The sequence below is a fragment of the Sceloporus occidentalis genome, unplaced genomic scaffold (assembly GCF_023333645.1).
Source record: "Sceloporus occidentalis isolate IW3139 unplaced genomic scaffold, rSceOcc1.0.p SCAF_5, whole genome shotgun sequence".
Classification (NCBI taxonomy): Eukaryota; Metazoa; Chordata; class Lepidosauria; order Squamata; family Phrynosomatidae; genus Sceloporus; species Sceloporus occidentalis.
Window position 1 is genome coordinate 158,275,296 of NW_028316985.1, and position 19,689 is coordinate 158,294,984.

The window sequence follows — 19,689 nt, forward strand, 5'->3', positions numbered from 1 at the left end:
ATAACTCATATCATCAATTAAAATTATATAAAAATTTACAAATATTAAAACCCAGAGAAACAAACTAGCTGGATCATCCAGTTGCATATCAAGGGGAGAATAGGATGGAATCAAGACACATGGGGAAAAGCATGTCGAAAAAGAAAGGTCTTAAGATTCTTCTTAAACATGTCAAGGGAGGAGACAGAGCGGAGCTCGTCAGGAAGGGAGTTCCCGATCTGCAGGGCCAAGGTAGGAAATGCCCTATGTGAAGACGAGGAGTATCTTCTCTCCGGAACCCTCAGCAAATGCTTCCTGACTGATCTGAGAGTGCGGGGTGGATTATATGGGGAGAGGCGGTCCTCCAAGTACCCTCGGCCCAAGCCATTTAGGGCTTTATAGGTAATAACTAACACCTTGTATTGTGCCCAGAAGCGAATAGGCAGCCAATGTAGATCTTGTAAAATAGGTGTTATATAGCCATAGTCCTGGGGCATCCAGTAACCAACCTTGCTGCCATATTCTGTACTAACTGAAGCTTCCGGGTTTGGTACAAGGGTTGCCCCATGTAGAGCGCATTACAGAAATCCAACCGAGAGGTTACCAGAGCATGTACAACTGTTTCAAGGTCCCTCCGGTCCAGGTAGGGTCGCAGCTGGAGTATCAGCCGAAGCTGGTAACAGGCGCCTCTGACCGTCGCATCCACCTGAGATGTCAGGCAGAGCGACGAGTCCAGAAGCACCCCCAGACTGTGAACTGAGTCCTTCAGGGGAAGTGTGACCCCATTCAGGACAGGTGGACAAATTTCCTTCCCCAGGCCAGGGGAACCAATCACGAGTACTTCCGTTTTCTCTGGATTCAGACTGAGTCTGTTTTCCCTCATCCAGCCCATTACCGACTCCAGACAGGCATTTAGAGGAGAGATGCCATCCCTAGTCACTGCATCAGTAGGAGGCACAGAGAAACATATTTGGGTATCATCAGCGTACTGATAACACCACGCCCCATGTCTCCAGATGATCTCGCCCAGCGGTTTCATGTAAATGTTAAATAGCATGGGAGACAAAATCGCTCCTTGAGGGACACCAGATGTTAGTTCCCTCTGATCGGAATGACAGTCCCCCAGCTGCACCATCTGGAATCTACCCGAGTGGTAGGAACGGAACCACTGAAGCGCAGTGCCCCCAATTCCCAACTCTCTTAGGCGTTCCAGAAGGATACCATGGTCGATGGTATCAAAAGCTGCTGAGATGTCTAAAAGCACTAACAGGGACACGCTACCCCGTCCATGCCCAGATAGAGATCATCAACCAAGGCGACCATGGCAGTCTCAACTCCGTAGCCCACCTGGAAGCCAGTTTGAAATGGGTCTAGAAAATCCGTTTTGTCCAAGATCGCTTGAAGCTGGAAAGCAACCGCTCTCTCCATCACCTTCCCCAAAAAAGGCAGCAGTGAAACAGGCCGATAATTATTCCGAATCAGGGGGTCTAGGGAGGGCTTTTTTAGCAATGGTTTTACAATGGCCGATTTTAAGCTAGATGGAAACTGCCCTTCCCTGAAAGATGAATTAATTATATGGCGTAACATGGTAGTTACAGCCGTTCCCCCCTGGGCTGCCAACCATGAAAGACAGGGATCAAGAGAGCATGTCGTCTTCCTAACGCTTCAAAGAATCTTGTCCACTTCCTCAGTACTCACAGACTCCAATTCTTGCTGTTTCTCATTCCAATCTACCTTTGTAGTTCTTTTGTTCAAGGACTGCTGTTCTGAGGTCTGACATGGAATGCCCAGGGAGATTTAAATGTTCTGACACTAGTTTTTGTGTATTCCCATTCCTAATTTCTGTTTTATGTCCATTTATCCTTTGATGCAGGGACTGGCCTGTTTGACTGATGTAGAGTGCTGATGGGGATTGATGATTTAGTATGGCATAAATCACATTGAAGGATGAGCATATGAAGGTCCCTCTAATATTGTGGGTGTTCCCATTAGGTTTTGTGATGACATTTCCTGGATAAATGTGTGGGCAGAGTTGTCATTTTGGTTTGTGGCAAGGCTTAGTACCTGTGTCCCCATCAGTGTCATGTGTCTTCCTGTGGGGGAGTACCTATTTGAGGTTTGGAGGCTGTCTGTAGGTGAGTAAAGGTCTGCCACCAAGAGCCCTTGAAAGAGTGGCATTATTGTCCAAAATGGGTTGCAGTTCATTGATGATGCACCTGAGTGGTCCCACTAGTGGGGTTCTGTCATTTTCTCCCCCTCAAACTGTTCTGTAATAGATCAGTCCTGGATACAAGTCCTGCCTTGTTTATTTGTGTTTTTTTTTAACTTCATGTAGTGGGTACTGTAGTTTGAGGAATGCTTGTAATTCCTTGAGTTTGGCATCCCTGTCCTATGGGTCTGAGCAGATGCAGTTGTATCAGAGGGCTTGGCTGTAGAATATGGATCTGGTGATGTATTCAGGGTGGAAACTGGAGGCATGTAAGTACATGTAGTGGTCTGTGGGTTTGCGATATAGTGTGGTGCATAGATGCCTATTTTGTAGTGGTACTGTAGTATCTCAAAAGTGCACTTGTTCTGTAGATAGTTCCAGGCTGAGACTGATAGTGGGGTGAATGTTGTTGAAACTGGTGAAATATCTCAAGTGAATCTTCTCCATCAGTCCAAATTATGAAGATATCATCATTGTACCTCAGGTAGATGAGTGGTTTCTGGGTGCAGAATTTAAGGAAGCATTGTTATAGGTCATCCATGAAGATATTGGCATATTGTGATGCCATGCGTCTGTCCATGGCGGAGCCATTAACTTGAAGGTGTATGTTGTTACCAAAGGTGAAGTAATTGTGTGTGAGTACAAAGTGGTTCACCTTGATGGCTAGGTCAGATATGTTCTCATCTGGAATGATGTTCCTGATGGCTTGTATTCTACCTTTGTGCGGGATGTTGGTATACAGGGATTCCACATCCATAGTGGCTAAGATGGTGTTTCCTGGAAGGTAGTGGATGGATTGTATCTTCTCTAAGAGGTCTGTGGTCTCTTTCACATAACTGGGAGTGTTGGTGGCATATGGTTAAGGATATTGTCCATATATTTAGAGGCACCAACTGTAAGTGTTCCAGTGCTGGTAATGTCCGGGGTCGGCCTATTTATGTATTTTGAGTAATAGGTAGAATGTGCCTGGTTGGGGCTCCTGGGATGTGTCAATAAGGATTTGGTTTTGCACCTCAATGGGAAATTCCCTGAGCACCCTGTGTAATTCCTTCCAGCATTCCTCTGTAGTATCATTAGATAGGATTCTGTAAAATGTGGTGTTGGACAGTTTTTTATTACTTCCTTGCAAAAAATTTAAAAAATGTAAAATTATTTCTTCTTGCTTGCAAAAACTTACACATTAAGATTTACACACCCATACATCTTGGTTATAGTTAATACTTGACCCTGATTTTCCTTCCTGAAAACCTCCCTCCCTGAAGCTGAATCTATAAAAGTTTTTTTAAACACACACACACCCCTTTCTAGACACAGAAATAATTCATTATGCTTTCTGGAAAGATCTAGTTCATACTTCCAAGACAAGAGATGAAAACCAACAGTAGGAGAAATGACATATAGGATAAGATGTCTTTTTGAACTTTCTAGTTAGTGAAGGGTGTCCAAGAGTATACATTGCCTTGCTTGCAAAAATATTGCACATTGTGATATAGCCAGAACATAGCCTATAAAGTAATGTGGCTTAGAAAAATTATATATCCTCAGGCGTGCCATATCCGCAAACCATCTGAAGTGGATATTACTACATTTTTCTGTTCTTCAGTTGTGAGACTGATAGTGAGATGGATGGACAGACATCAAATAAAATGATCAGCACCTAAAAATGAATGAAGCAGAAATTTAGAATGACAATGAAACAACATCCAAGGGCATTTTCAAGCCACAAATGCAAAAGGCCTAGAGAGTCTGTAGTTTGTAATGCTGACTCCGATGGCCTTCTCTGAGGTTTACAGCTTAGTGAGATCCTAGACCACTCTGACTGAGAATTTCAAATACCTGTCCCTAAAGTGCAAATCCTAGGATTTCATAGGATGTTGCCATTGCTTCCTTCTGAAATATAGCCTACAGAACCTGGCATTCCCTGACAGTCTCCCAAGCACTAACTAGGCGAAATGCTGATGCTACTTATCTTCCAAGATTAAATGGAATATGGTACCTTCAAAGTATTATGCATTCATTGTGCTACACATTATTGTGTTGAATAGCAACACTCTACAACTAAATCAAGATATCAGACATGCAATTGAAAACATGACCAAATGTGCATGTGCAATGCAAAATGCACATGAACAATGTATATCCATGTGCAGAGGCATCAAACGCATGACATGTCTGTTCTCTCCCTGCAATGAAACAAGATTGGCTAAAAGCCCAATAACTTTAAAAAAGTTACAAGTTGGACAATCTTCACATTACCATACCGTCAAGTTTTTAAAAATAGAAAATAATTTAAAAATATATGAATACAGTTAAAAACAGAAGACAAAGGGCTCCCTTAGACCAATAAATAATTAAAACACCTATTTGAATAATAAGGCCTCTGTCAGCCAGCAAATGGAGAGCAAAAGGGGCCAACCCAGCTTTCAGTGGAAGGGAATTCCAAAGTATGAGAACAGCCACTGCAATGGATTTATCTCTGGTTCTCCTGGGATGGACCTGTAATGTACTGGAAGCTTAAACTAAAGGCAGGCATTCAACATTGGATAGGAATGTCCAATCATTTCTATAGAGTAACTTACACATGCATAAAAGCTAACAAAATTCTGGCCAATGGAGTTTTATGATGGTGGTTGTTATTTATGTGCTCTGGTGTGCAATCCTTGTTTCCTGTACATTTAGGGTACAATTGGTAAATATCCCTTCTTTATGAGACGAATCAAGAATAATGAATATGAGGATAGCACTATAATTTGTCTTCCTGTATCCATACATATAGATACAAGAAAGGAAATATAGTACTTATGCATGTGAAATTGTCATACCAATAAAGGTTGAACTGCCAGTCTCCTAAAATTCGATCATATCTATTCAAATCTCTACCCTGGAGACAAGATTTTTTCCCCTGCTGTTTCAGCAGTATTCATTTTATTTATTCTGGAGCCTGTTATTAAATAAATGGCTACCCTCCTTGCTCCCCAATTTAAGAACACATCTTGGCTGATTAAGGTTTTGATGTGTTGACTGATATCTTGACTTGCTTGGGCAGTTCTGCTCTAATGGTAAGAGGAATGGGGAATAGTTTGCTAAGATACGGCAACACATTTCTTCTAATTTATTGCAAACACATAATGAGGTTACAGGGGACATCTTTACAGAGGGCTGATCTATGATCAACTAATAGCCTCAAGTTCTGTCTCAGTAAAGAAGTTTCTTTCTGCCTTAAATATGAAGACTCATATTCATCTTTTGGGATCTGAACATGAATTATTCACAATCATTCTGTTAAGTCTTAATAGACAGACATTCACCACACTTCGGAGACCTACTGAGTGTAGAAGGATCCACTGTACCTTGACAGGAGCTGACCCATTTGACATTGCATTGATGAGCAGCTATATAAAATAATAAAAAGTGCATTTAACAGACAATTTACAGGGAAATAGTTTAGCACAGAACTATTATTGCTATGCCCTCACCAGTTAGGTTTTATTATTTAACAGCAATGCAGTTTATACCATTATTCATGTAGTTCCCATTAGTTCCAAACATGCATCTTTAAGAAAGTGTGGGGGTCTATGCTTTTATTTCTTTTCTTTTTTTAATAACAAAGGACATTGTAATGTGGCATAGCACAAGGGATGATATGAAATGGGTTTCAAAGCAGGCACATTAAAATCTGGAAAGAAGCTAAAGCTGACTTGAAACAGTTGATTTGTTTTCTAAATCACCTGAAAAAATCACACTCTGTGGAAATATCAAGTACGTTGGTATAAACAAGTGAGCACAAGGACATGAGTATGGTCTCAAGTAGTGGGAGCTACCAGTGAGAATGAAGCAGGAGATATAATAATAATAATAATAATAATAATAATAATAATAATAATAATAACAATAATAACAACAACAACAACAATATATTTAATATTTAATCATGATTGCATTACACTCATAACTTTCTTTATCCCTCCTGATTTTTCAATGGTTATCATTGCAGAGTTGTTTCCTGATAGCTATTACCATAATCAGTGCCTCTTCCCAGCGATGTCTCTGTTCTACACAATTATTGTCATGGCCAGCCAAGATCAGCTCTCGGAGGATGAGGAGGAGGATGAGCCTCCTCCAGAGCAAGGGCTGATTGAGGCAACGCCAGGTGTTAGTTCTGCTCTGCCAGGTCCCAGCTGTGATCCTCCAGCCCCAGAGCAGGAGATTCAACCAGGTCCTAGTGCCGAAGAAAGGCCTTCTAGGGTGCCACAGCCTAGTGGTGATTCAGGAGACGAGGCGTGCCTGCAAGTGCCTTCTTATCAAGAGAGAAGGGCCGAGAGTGCTTGCAGGCGCAGATCCAGGAGGATTGCAGAAAGACAATCGGCAAACCAGCCTCAGGTGGCTCGAGGGAGAGCTTCCCTGATTTAAGTGGGAGAGAGGCTTGAGTTTGTTGCTAGAGTTTATTGCATGAGCCCTTGGTGTGATTGCTGTCGCTCTAGCTCCTGACATCTTGTTATCTTGCTACCTTGACCTCGGACCGGACCTTTGTTATCTCTTGGCTATTGTGACCTCGGACTGTTTTGACCACGCTGCTTTCTGGCTTCGGCTCGTCTTTCGGCACGCTTGACTTTCTGCAACCCCGACACCGGCTTGTTTTCTCGGCTTGCTCCTTGACTGCTTCTCCACAAGGTTTGTTTTGCCTACACGTGTTGGTTGCAGGCCTGGTTATCAGCATAAGTCAGAGATTGCTGGCAGCAATCCCGGACAATTATAGCATTTGGATCCCCCTTTACCTGCCATTACTTCATTGTATGGAACCCTGGATTTTATGAAATGCTTAACATTCTCTGGAATGGAGCTATAATTCTGTAGTTCAAGGGAATTGACAAAGAGTTCTAGCATATAATTCTAATAATTTCACCAAACTACAGATCTGAGAATTTCATAGCATGGAGCCATGGCAGTTAAGATTTGTTCAGAGGAGATTTGTCATCACCTTCCCTTGAGGTCACCCAGTGGGTTTCATGGCCAAGCAGGGAATTGAACTCTGATCTCCAGAGTAACAGTGGAGCACCCAAACCACTATGCCATGTTGGCTTTCATCTTCATACCAATGTGTTTTTTTTTTCCATCCAGTTTGGGGGAATCAGGGGCTGTGACAATGTTGTAAGGTGCAGCCAAGTGAAGCAAAACTCCAGCACTTAGGTGCAGCCCATCCCTGCCATGTATCATGGAAAAGTTATTTTAAGAGGAAAATGTATTCTGTGATAGATAGGTGCTGTGACCCATAGTTCCATGACATTACAATTTCTTAGGAGCTCAAACAGATCAATTCTTCCTGTTTTGCTTTTTCTCATTTTCTTTATTTTAAAAATAACCACCCAGACCCTCAATAATTCAATGACCATCAGCATTTTGTTAAGGCTCTCGTTAAGCAGTTTCTTTTTCCTTTTTTAATTTCAAGTGTATTTACCATTTACAGTCTTTTCCATGTATTTTATCATTATATCATAGGATAATCCTTCTTTCCCTTCCAGAACAGTAGGCAGAGGACCACCTAAGACTGTTCAGTGCTGGAGTGATGATGAACACATTGTTCATGAAATATTTTTGTCCTTTGGCATAAGTTCTGTGTATACTTGTACTATCTACAGATAACTGTTTTTGATATGGTTCCTCCCCTCTCCTCTGACCCCAATTTGTCATCACTAAATTCATTTTCAGAATTCTGAAACTGCATGCACAGTCATTGCAAATGTTATCACAATTATATTGCTCTTTTTGGCTAGCTTCTGAGTTCCTTTCAATTGCATTTCCTTATTTTGCATGCTTCATTGAGCTGAGCAAGATCTTGGAGATGAGGGAATATCATCCCACTGGGGTAGCAGTAAAGCAATCCATAAACACCTGCAAACACAGTTGGCTAATGTTCCATGGAATTAGTTGGAGATGTCATCTGTGCAGCACCTGCTCATGAAACTTTGTTTTTGTTTTTTCCATTTTGGAAATGTAAACGTTGTTGCCAACCAGATACTGTCAATGGAATTTATTTTTGGTCTCGCAGTTCTCACTTCCTGTATTTTATTTTGTCTCAAAATTCATGTTTCATTGGAAGTACAGCTGCAACTGACATGGAACAGAAGGAAATTTGCAAACTGGGCCTCCTGAAAGAAAAAAGAAAACTGCATGGAAGAGTTACATTTTTGGGCTACAGGTAGCCATGTTGGCTGAAGGTTTCTGAAACTGCAGTCCAAAAAATAACTTTGACAAAAAATTCTGAGTGTGTACTAGAAACACTTCTAGGTGTGGGTGCAAAATTCTTCACAGATGCAAGACAATGCAGAAGTTTCTTCCTTTGGGGGAAGATATTCTAAATGGGTCTCCTCTCCCTTTATGAGTAGGGCCTTTTCTTCTTTGAATAGAGCTAACCTGTAGTCTGAGATTACATTGGTGATATGAGCCTCCTCTTATAGTAGTATGACTGCAAAATATTAGCATAATCTTAGAGCAATTAGAGGAAATGCAAGAGTAGCGAAGGCACTCAAAACGACAGCATAAAATTTTCAAAGAAAAGTATCTTCCATACTCAGCCGCTTACTTCATGTGCCTTGGTGCAGATGTCAACACTGGAACTGAAAATAAGGGTTGGGGTCCCTCAAAAACTGCTGAAAGAGTATTTCTGTCTCTGAGGTCGATTTCTTTGAGGGCTTGAACACCCTCAGGCTCAACAGAACCAGCAACTAGAAGCAATGCTAACAAAATTGCCAAAGTGGCCTTTTCAATATTTTTTTAATGGCTCAGGGTTATTTACTTATTAGTCACACATATATATACCACCTTTCCTCAAAGGAGATAAAGGTTCTGACTGGCTAAAAGAGAGTAGCTGGCCCTAGGCCACTCAGTGAGTTTCAATGGATCGTGGAGACTTGAACATGGATTTCCCGAGACACTATCCATACCACTACACCACATTGGTGTCAGATTTATTAAGACAGTGTTAATAGCACAAGACCTATTAGAAGACTGACAGAAATTGTTTTTGTATGCAACAGGTATGTACTACAGTATTTTAAAAATGCAGAATGTACAGGATCTGTATATATTCTGGCTGTCCAGTGACCAGTACAAACTGGTCAGGTTCAACTAGATTTTGCGCATTATAAGAACTGCTTCATATGATGTCCAGTATGGAACTGTTAAAGTCAAGAAGCCAATTTTGTTTATAGCTCAGTAAACTGTGCATGATATAAGGAATCCCTGTAGAGCAACAATCAGCAAAGTGAGGTCCTGGGGTCACATGTGGCCACCAAGGCAATTTCATAAACCCCAACTGTCCTAATTTGGCAGGGGCCCTTCTGATTAATTCTCTATCATTCCAGCTTTTCAAATGCCCAGATTTCTTTCTCTTCATCTCACTTTTCTCCTTTCTCTTCTGGCAAATTAGGTTCAAAGCATAAAATTAGGTTGCAGAAAGTATGTATATCATGGTACATATCTTCCAAGTGTCCTGATTTAGAAGGAACAACATTGCTTAATCCTATGTTATCCCACTTTTTCAGCAACTTTCAAAAGATTCTTGTTTTTTTCTTCTTCCTACACTGCCTCCCTTTTTTTTAATCTTACTTCAGTTGCTGCAAGCTCACTCTAGTGTGCAAAAATACTTTTCACTCAATTAACTTACTAGAAGTGAGAGGAGAAGACAGGGATGAGTCATGCCCTTCCAGCTGCTTCTCCTAATTTGGTGTGATCTGCAAATTTGATAAGTATGCTCCCAATTCTGTCCTCCAAGTCATTGATAAAGATGTTGAATATCACTGGGCCCAGGACAGACCCCTGTCGGACCTCACTGGTCACTTCTCTCCAGGATGAAAAGGAGCCATTGTTGAGCACCCTTTGGATTTGGCCAGTCAACCAATTACAACTCCATGTCAGTTTGCACAGATGTCTCTTGAGTATATCTTGTCATTTTTTACTGTCTCCCAAACCTTGCCCAGACTATCAATTGTCCAATTAAAACAAAGATGCTGACCATTCTTCATTTATTCAATCCAGTCATAATGAAGGTCGTAGATAGGATTCTACTTCAGGTATAGTTGGAAAGAATATAATCAAACTAGCCTTTGCCTTGGCTCATGTTACATGGCCATTCTGCTGAAGGGAGGAGGTGGGTCAAGCAGCCTTCAAGTTTTTGCAGGCCCCCTCTGATGACATTGCTGCCCCCTGGGGATACACAGACCACAGGTTAAGAAACACTTTTGTATAGGTTACACCCTGTACTTAGGTTTATTGAGGCCACAAATTTGGCAACCAAATACACTTGGCCTACAACATCCGGGAAAGGAAATTGATCCTTGGAGCTTCCATCCTAACTGTGCTGTAAGGCAACATTTGTATCTTCCTCTCTGACCTATTAGTTCTTAGATTGCTGACTTGTGTGCAGTTGCAGCACTGTACACTAGGTCATTAATTTAAATGGAATGTGAGTGTATTTTCCTGTACAGGACCTGCAGGATTCCAGAATTCAGTTTCACTTGGATGGAATAGATTGTGTCCATAGTTATTAGATAATTAGGCTGTGAAATAAAAATAAAAAATAAAACAACCTGCTCTAAGCACTTCAAGCACACATATCCACTCAACTCTGCTGACAGCTGTGCTAATATTCCAGAAATTATGCAGGCAGAAGTAATTAATAAGTCCTTGATGTGAAAGAGACACTTTTTATCTCTAGATGTATATGCACTTATTGTGTAAATTGTCAAGGGTATTCTGGATGTGCAACTGAGCCATAGATCTATTAATGTTATTAATTTGTGTGAGAAAAAAAATCCCAAAGATCTGACAGCCTTTTAAAAAGTATTCCCAAACTGGCACAATCTTTTAGAAAAATAATAAATCATACTCTATCTCTTTGTAAATTGACCTGTAAGTTACTGGCAGCAAATCAATAGAGTTCAAATGAAAAATAATAATGCAATAACAATGCTATGTATTATCTTGAGCCAAGATAAAAATGAGTAATATGATCGATTTGAGAAAGATTCTGTGTTTCTTCTTTTTAAGAAGAAATGACAGTGATACTAATCCATATTAAGACATTGCTGTGGAAATCAAGGTTGGCCTTTTAAAAGAAAGAGAAGACTTAAATATTTTTCAATTTGGACGTGTAGTTGGCAGGTTGGGATTTGTTATACTTCATATAATGATTCTCATGTTTTTCTTGGACACATTCTTGAAAGTGAAAAATTGTCATTAAAGTGCACGTGTCTGGTTGCATATCAAAGAAATGAATAGGTGCTCAAATTGGACTTTAACCCATTCACCTGGGGCTGGGAATAAGCCCGATCAATCTCATTGGGACTTGCTTATGAATTGCTACACAGGAATGCACTGTTGGTTGTATTCAGCCTAATCAATAACAACACACACTCTCCAGGGTATGCAATGAATTTTATTATGTACCACAATATTCAGATCTACAAGGTTGTGCCTACTTCCAGTTCCTATATCCATGTACAGTAGATCCATTGAGTCAAGTCACTATTTATGTAAATCCCATCGATCCAGTGGATCTACTTTAGTTAAGACTCAGAACTAGATTTAGAAACCAGTGTTGAGTTCTGGGTGACACGTTTTAAGAAAGACCTTGCCAAACTGTGATATATCCAGAGGAGAGCAACCAAGATAGCAAATCAAATCTTACCAGAGTAAAACAGTTGGAAGAGCTGAATGTGATTAGACTGGAGAAAAGAAGTGAAAGGGGGAAAAAAAAGTCTAAGGTGAAAGATTGTTACACAGAAAGTAAAACAGACTTGTTCTCTTTTTTCCAGAGGGGACTAGATGCTGAAAACTGCAGGGAAGACTTGAACTAAACATTAAGGACTAAAGCCAAATTCTAGTTCCAACTACCTTAGACCCAGGGAGAATTGATTGGGTGTTGGTTGTGCAAGAATAAATGAGATTTTCACAAGTATTGATGTGCCATGCAGGAATTGATTGAATTGATCGACTCAAGTTGGGACTACTAATTGGATTTAAGCCCAGTATAAATGTTCTAATGGTAGCTGGTAGTGACAGTGAAAGAGCCTGCCACAGGGGATGTGGCAGATTCAATAGAGATTTAAGCTACAGGAAAAGAGATTCCACCTAAACATTAGGAAGAACTTCCTGATGATATGAGCTGTTTGACAGTGGAAGACATTCCTTCAGAGTGTAGTGGAGTTTCCTTCTTTGAACATTTTTAAACAGAGGCTGGATGGCCGCCTGTTGGGAGAGCTGTGTATTTCTGTATGGCAGGGGGTTGGACTGGATGGCTTTGTGGTCTCCTCCATCTCTAGAATTCTATGATTCACTCTAGATCTAGGATTCACTCTAGACCTAGGATTCACTCTAGATCAGTAGATTTCACATTGAGCAAAATGTGGAGAAGGATGACCTCAGTTATCTTTTTCAGCTCCATAATTTCATCCATATTAGAATTTCCGAACCCAATTAAACTGACTGGCAGTAGATTCATAGCTTATGAAAAGAGGTATTTCTTCATTCAACATGAGTTAATATATGTGCAGGCAATAGTATAACTGTCTCAGATTAGAGGTGCACACGCTGCATCACAAGGTTTTTTAAAAATTGATTATTCATGTCCAAGTCCCTTTATTACATTCTGATGCCTTGGAACAAGGTCCTATATTTTTTCATTCTTCTTAACTTTTCCTGGAAGCTATTGAGAAAAAATTTCAGCAACTATTGCATTTTTCATGTTGTTTTCAAAGAATTCCAGAGAAAACATAAACAGCCATTTGGGCTTAAGAAATGCCCCACTACATATATTAAATACAGTTAATATAATAGAATATTAGAATCAAAAAGTTGGAAGACAGGGCCATCAAGTCCAAATATCTGCCATGCAGGAATACAGCCTGTGTTTAAAAATCTCCAAAGAAAGAGATTCCACCGTGCAGCACAATCCATTGTCAAATAGCTCTTATTGTAAGGAAATTCTCCCTAATGCTGAGGTAGAATCTCTTTTCCTGTCATTTTAATTCATTGCTTTAGAAACTGAAGAAAACAAACCTGGCCAATGTTCAGAATATCATCCTTTCAAATATTTAAACAGGACTATCATATCGCCTCTTAACTTTCACTAAACATACCAAGCTCCATAAGCCACTCTTCATAGGACATGGTTTCCAAACCTTTCACCGTTTTGGTTGCCCTCCTCTAGACATGTTCCAGCTTGTCCACATACTTCTTGAATTGTGGTGCCCAGAACTGGACACAGTATTCCAGGTGAGGCCTGACCAAAGCAGAATAGAGTGGTACTATTACTTCCCTCGATCTAGACACTGTACTTCTATCGATGCAGCCTAGAATCATATTAGCTTTTTAGCTAACACACCACACTGTTAACTCCTGTTAAACATTTGGTCTTATGGAATTCAGTTCACCAATATGTGTTAAATGATGGTGGTCATTAGCTTAGCTCAATTGTACAGACTCATATCACATAGATCTCTCCCTGTGTGGGTGTGCTTCACAGAAACCCCATAAATTTCATAGGGTCTTCTAAATCAAGGAAATTCAGAGATGGTTTTAACTGAGATAAAATAACTAAATAATTAAAAAAAACTGCAGTGAGAATCAATTTGGTACAGCGGTTAGAATGCTGGACTGGGACTTGAGAGATTCAGCCATGAAACTCACAGAAATACCATAGCCCACTTGTTTTATTTCAACCTAAACTACTGATCAAACAGGTTTGTCATATGGATAAAAAAAGGGTGCTGGATGGCCATCTGTCTGGTATGCTTTGATTGTGGTTTCCTGCTTGGCAGGGGGTTGGACTGGATGGCCCTTGTGGTCTCTTCCAACTCTATGATTCTATCATTCTATAACTCAGTAGGGGAAGTGCAATATACAAATTCTGACTGAAACAAACAGAGGACATCTTTATCTTTCATTCCCAATATATGATTTTCCAGCAGGCACCTTACTGGTCACTAATGGAAATGGAATGCTGAATGGGATAAATATTTGAACTTTATTCCAGGGTAGGTTTCAATATGTTTATGATAGTCACTCTTGCTCCCCACAGTTCTCTGGGGTTTCAAAGTTTCATATTATTGCTTCTGACAGTTCAAGCCATCCAATATACAGGAAGCTGGACATAAGCAATAACCACTGTGATCAGTCTCACTTTCTTTTTCCAGTCATTCTAAAATTAATTGTGCATGATTCAAAAGCTTTTATTTAAAGTTCCTAATATTTCCCAGGATGCCATCAGTTGAAAATGAACTGTGAAATTGTATCAACCTATTTCTAGCTTCATATTCATTTCGCTAAAAAGATTCTTGAGGGCTCTGGAGCTTTGTATTTATTAGAAAATAATTACTTGCTGCAAAACAATCCATCAAAACTTCTCAAATAAACCCAGAGAACTCACAAAGGGCCAACACCAGCTTCTTTAAAGCCCATAGAAAAACATTCTGGCTTCATTAGTGGAAACATTAGTCACATTAATGTTTGCTTTGTAGGTGTAATAGATTTATTATAAAGATTCCACAAAATACTATTCAACAGTCACACTCTTTAGAGTATAGTGAATCACTAAGGAAGTGGTTTTGAATCTTTATTCCCAAAAGTATATAAACTCTATTTCCATTAGAAGACCTATGTGGTGCAACCAAACTATCTTCCAGATAAAATTCCCTATATTCTGATTATATATAGGGTGAATGGAAAATCTAAGAAACCTATGAATTCAATATGCTATCTATAACTCTCCCCAATCCCTCCTGCAACTAGCAGGTTTAAAAACCATTGGATCAAAACATCAGAACAGGCATCAGATAATAGGGCAGAATCATGTCTTTTCCAGAACCCTTCTCAGAAAATAGAATGTTTTTAAAAAGAAATTTTAAGAAAACAGAAGTAGCTTGAAGTTAACTGTCAGAAACACTGAGAATTTAATTTTTCATTAACACAAGACTACACACCTTTGCTTTAGAAGAGAATCAATCCTCAGGGAAGCTGGTAATTCTTCCTTTTCAAAACATTGTTTTACGGGGGGGGGGGGGATAAGGGAGACCAGAACACACAAAAACAAGTGTAAAAACCGTCTTCTTTTGGGGGGAGAAATAATCAATTTGTTTCAATTAATACACCATGCAACAAGATACAGGAGTGAGTCAAAATTATATTTGCATGCTGCTTGTTCCCATTCTCCACTGCCAGCTCCTTCCATATGTACAACAAGCAAACTAGAAAAACATTGTTCAAGCCCAAGAAGAGAACACTGAGATAACAATCTGACTATGGCTTAAGTTGGCCCTAAAATTCATTAAGGACGATTCTTCAATAAATTAATTCTTAATTTTAGACCTTTTCTTCTCATTGTGAAAAAAATTGTCAAAAGTGCCAAAGTTCTTAATACTGTTCATGGCTTAGTTCGTGACTTATTCTTTGCAAAACTCTCATGCGTGTGTGTCTGTGTGCACATGCGCAAACATGCACAAACATGTGCAAACATGCCAAAACCAGCATTGTATGCATATGAAACTGTGAGGAAATGTTGTTTGCAAAAGAAACCCAAAACCCAAGTGTGTGAACTTTGCCCAGAATGGGTCCTGAACTACAGCATTTTCTGTGAGGAAAAAGAAAGGAAAAGAAAATTCCTCATCCTTTAAAATATTCTTTCAATCCTGCAGTTCACATCCAGCAAATAAGTCCATAATTCAACAGCAAGAGAAAGCAGATGTTGGGCAATACTCTTTGGTGCCATTCTTTGCTGATTTGCTACAATAAACTAACATGGAATATAGCATGCTCTATCTCTATCCCATGTTTCAACATTGATACCTTCATAGTGTGCAGTTCTGGGGAATTAAATACAACCTTCTATGCAAATGGCCACCTATAACTTAAGACCATCACACCTAAAAATGAGAGTCTCAATAAGTTTAATTACTCTGTTAGGTGCTTAGGTCAGTAGTTCTGTTAATATTTTTGAACAATTTTTTAAAAAACTTGCCCGTTCCTTTTTAAAAATGAAATCAAATGATGAACTATGAACTAACAAAAATATCCTTTCTACATCATACAGTTACATTTGACAAAAAATAAATGAATTGAACTTTGTTAACCAGTTTGAACTGAGCGGTAGAATAATGTAGGAAATGAATTTCTTTCTGAATGTTCTTAAGTCCAGACTGCTCAGAAAACATGGAAGCAAAGCACATCTAAAATCTGTTAAGATTTAAGATCTGGCAGTTATGATATACAGTTTTAAATATTTTAACAGTGCATTTCTATCCTTAATGTATACTGGCTGGTGAAGAATAGAAAACTGACTGAAATATATGCTGATGATAGTAATCCAGGTTGGTGCAACACCATAATTACACCAACATAATGCTAGAGTTAAAAATAAGCTAGGTCAAAAGTTGATGGGAGGGTAGGGAGACTTTTTTTAAAAATCCCATGCTCTCTCATATGTTAATCCATACCTAATAATGCTATAATCATATTTTTGTACAGGTAAACAATCTAAAGTAAATTTAAATCTGCCTATGCAGATCAATGGAGAAATCAAAATCATTTCTCAACATTCTGACTCCACAACAACCTAGAATTCCAACTGAATTCCTATTTGAGTGCATCATTTCATGCTCTCTCTATTATGTGGGCAAAAAAAAAAAAGGGGGGGGGATTAAGAAAAAAACTTACATTGTGCCTCTCAAATAGGTTATCTTGTAGATTGTTGTTTGTTTGTTTTTTACCTCATAGCTTGATCTCTTCAGTCAATGACAGCAAACCACCAGAAAATTGGCATACTTCTAGCTAGGAACCATCTTAGTTTTAGAATGCAATGGCAGAGTGAAAAAATCATCCTGGTTTATATTCAAAGTAATGGTTACATATCTTTAGCAGACTGAATAGGTTATAACTATTTTGATCATGTACATTCTTTCCTGCTGTGCACTTATAATTCTGAGTGATATGGAAGAGGCAGTGTCAACAGGTATTTCCTTTTCTTGAAAAAGAAAAGAAAAAGAAAGAAAGTTGTATGTTCCTTTGGGATTCACTTGGAGGACAGCTAGCTAGCTTCTGTTGAATTTGGTGGAAATGTGTTCCCATCAGCTGTGATGAAATAAGATTCAGTCACCAGTCCATTTGTCTTCTCTAGGTGGACTGGGAATGCAACTTGTCCTTTGCCTCAGGCAGTAAAATGTGTTATTTATTTATTTATTTATTATAGTATTTATACCCCTCTCTTCAGCCCTAAAGGCTATCAGAGTGGCTTACAATTATTATTTTTAATTAGACGGTTCCCTGCCCTCAGGCTTACAATATAAAAAGACATGACACAAAAGGAGAAGAAATGGTGGTGGGGAGAGGAATCAAGTCCAGCAGTTGGGCTAGCTGATCTTGCTCCATTCACCCCATCATCACCTAACTCAGTAGGTCCACCCATCACTCCGAGCTCCTGAATGAAGTTTAAAATAATGGCTCCAGTAAAACCAAGTCAATACATCACCCACTGAATCTTGATGTGGGATGTCAGAAATATATTGTAAATAGACTTTTGTGGTAGAATAAGGTAGTTCACTATTTCAAATCAAGAAGTACATGTACTCAAAAGGCTTACAAGTGCACTTTCTTTATCTGCCATAAAAAGAAATAAATTGCTGCCTTCTGTCTCCTAGGAAGCAGTATAAAAACAATTATAAATCAGTTTCTCCCTCCTACCTCCTTTAAAAAAAATTAGAAAGTGAAAGGATTTTATAGCCAGTTTATGTAATTGCGTGTATGAATAAACTGACAAGCTGAACTGAGGATTTATTCAAAGTGACAAGAAAGCTCTACACTGTCCTAAGTGCATCTAAACTCAGTTAATTTGGAAATCTTTGATCTCATGTTTAATTATCAGTACCCAAATACAACAGCTGAGGTAACACTATTGTGATTCTCCTTCCCCGCCCCCAGGCAGGTAAAGAGAGAGCTAGAGAGATAGACAGAGAAGAATCCAACACTTTCTTCAAGCACCTAGCTGAACTACAGCTCCCAAAGCGAAAACACACTTGCCTAGCAACCTATGTTTCCAACAATCCGAAATCCGCATCCCACCGCTGCCGCCATGTGATGGTTCCTTGGGAGCAATGCCCTGTGCAGGGCCCTTACTCTCAGGGAGTCCCTTAAAAGAACTATCTTTCCGCTGCCACCACTCAGTGAATTGTCAATGAACTATATTTCCCAAGCACACACTGAGACTTGCTTGGAAGAGAGATCTAGTTTCCTTTCTTGCTAACCCCAGAGCAATCAGTAGCAGAGTCAAGGCGCGTGTACAGGAGCAAAGAGATAGCAGATGCTTTTAAAAAGAAAGAGTTTATTTTAAAGAAATAATATAGAATAGGAAGGTATCACTCATGCCAGGCCTCCTTGCCTTGCAGGTCAGAAAACACAGTTACAAAGATATTCATTTCAGGCAAGCTATTAGATAAACATAACCAAAAAGACCTAGACGTACTGACTAACACTGTTCCTGAGCTACTCACACAATGATGGGATTTGTAGTCCTTGTGGAGTTCTTGGAATCAGGGAGCTGGCTCCTTGCCAACTCTACCTGCATTCCTGAGTCTGTGTCCCCCAGACTCTAAGAGACATCATCTGGTTCCCCCTCAGGAGAGGATCCAGGGAGAGACAAAAGACCGCATGGCCTCAAAGGGCCTTTTAAAGATTTCCCATAGAAAGTTCTTGAATCTCGCGGTCCTACTCTCTGATTGGTCAGTTAGACCTTACATCAGCTATGATGCCACAGCTCATTAGCATGTGATGTCATATCTCATTAGCATGTTCCTCCTCCCAGATTAACCCCTTATGGTTCAGAAGAAGTTCCCAGATGACTGGAGGACCAGTCATCACAACTATATTTCAGCATTCTGCATAATACTTCAAGTCAAGTTGGACATGTTTCTTAATTTTCAGTTTTATTCTCAGGGGCTAATATTTAGTCAACAAATTCAAAGCTCTCTCTCTCTCCCAGTACCTTATTAAGCAACAGGCAAGTGTCCAAAACCTAAATATATGGCTTCGTTCTAATAGAAGTAAAAAAAAAAAAAAATGAAATTGAAGGAAAGTTTCCAGTGATTGATGCTTTTGTAAATGTATATGAGAGACTCTATGACATAAGTATATGTTTGCTGGGTTTTGTTTGTTTGTATAAGGCTGAATCTCACTGACATGAATAATATTTGTATAAATCCATCTTGTGCACTAGTAGTCCCTTGTTTAGGGTGGGATGGAGTGTTAACTCTTTGGACTTAATTTCAAAGCAGAGATAGGTGAGGAACAGTAGCATCGGGATCCAAAAGCACCTTCCTTCCAGCTCACCATGTCCCATGTTTCCTGGGATCATGTCATTTGCAACTTAATAGGAAAGGACCCTGGATTTATTGGACAAGGAGAAGATGAGGGGAGAAAGAAACAAGAACAACGCAGGTAAGTTTGCAATTTAAGGTAAG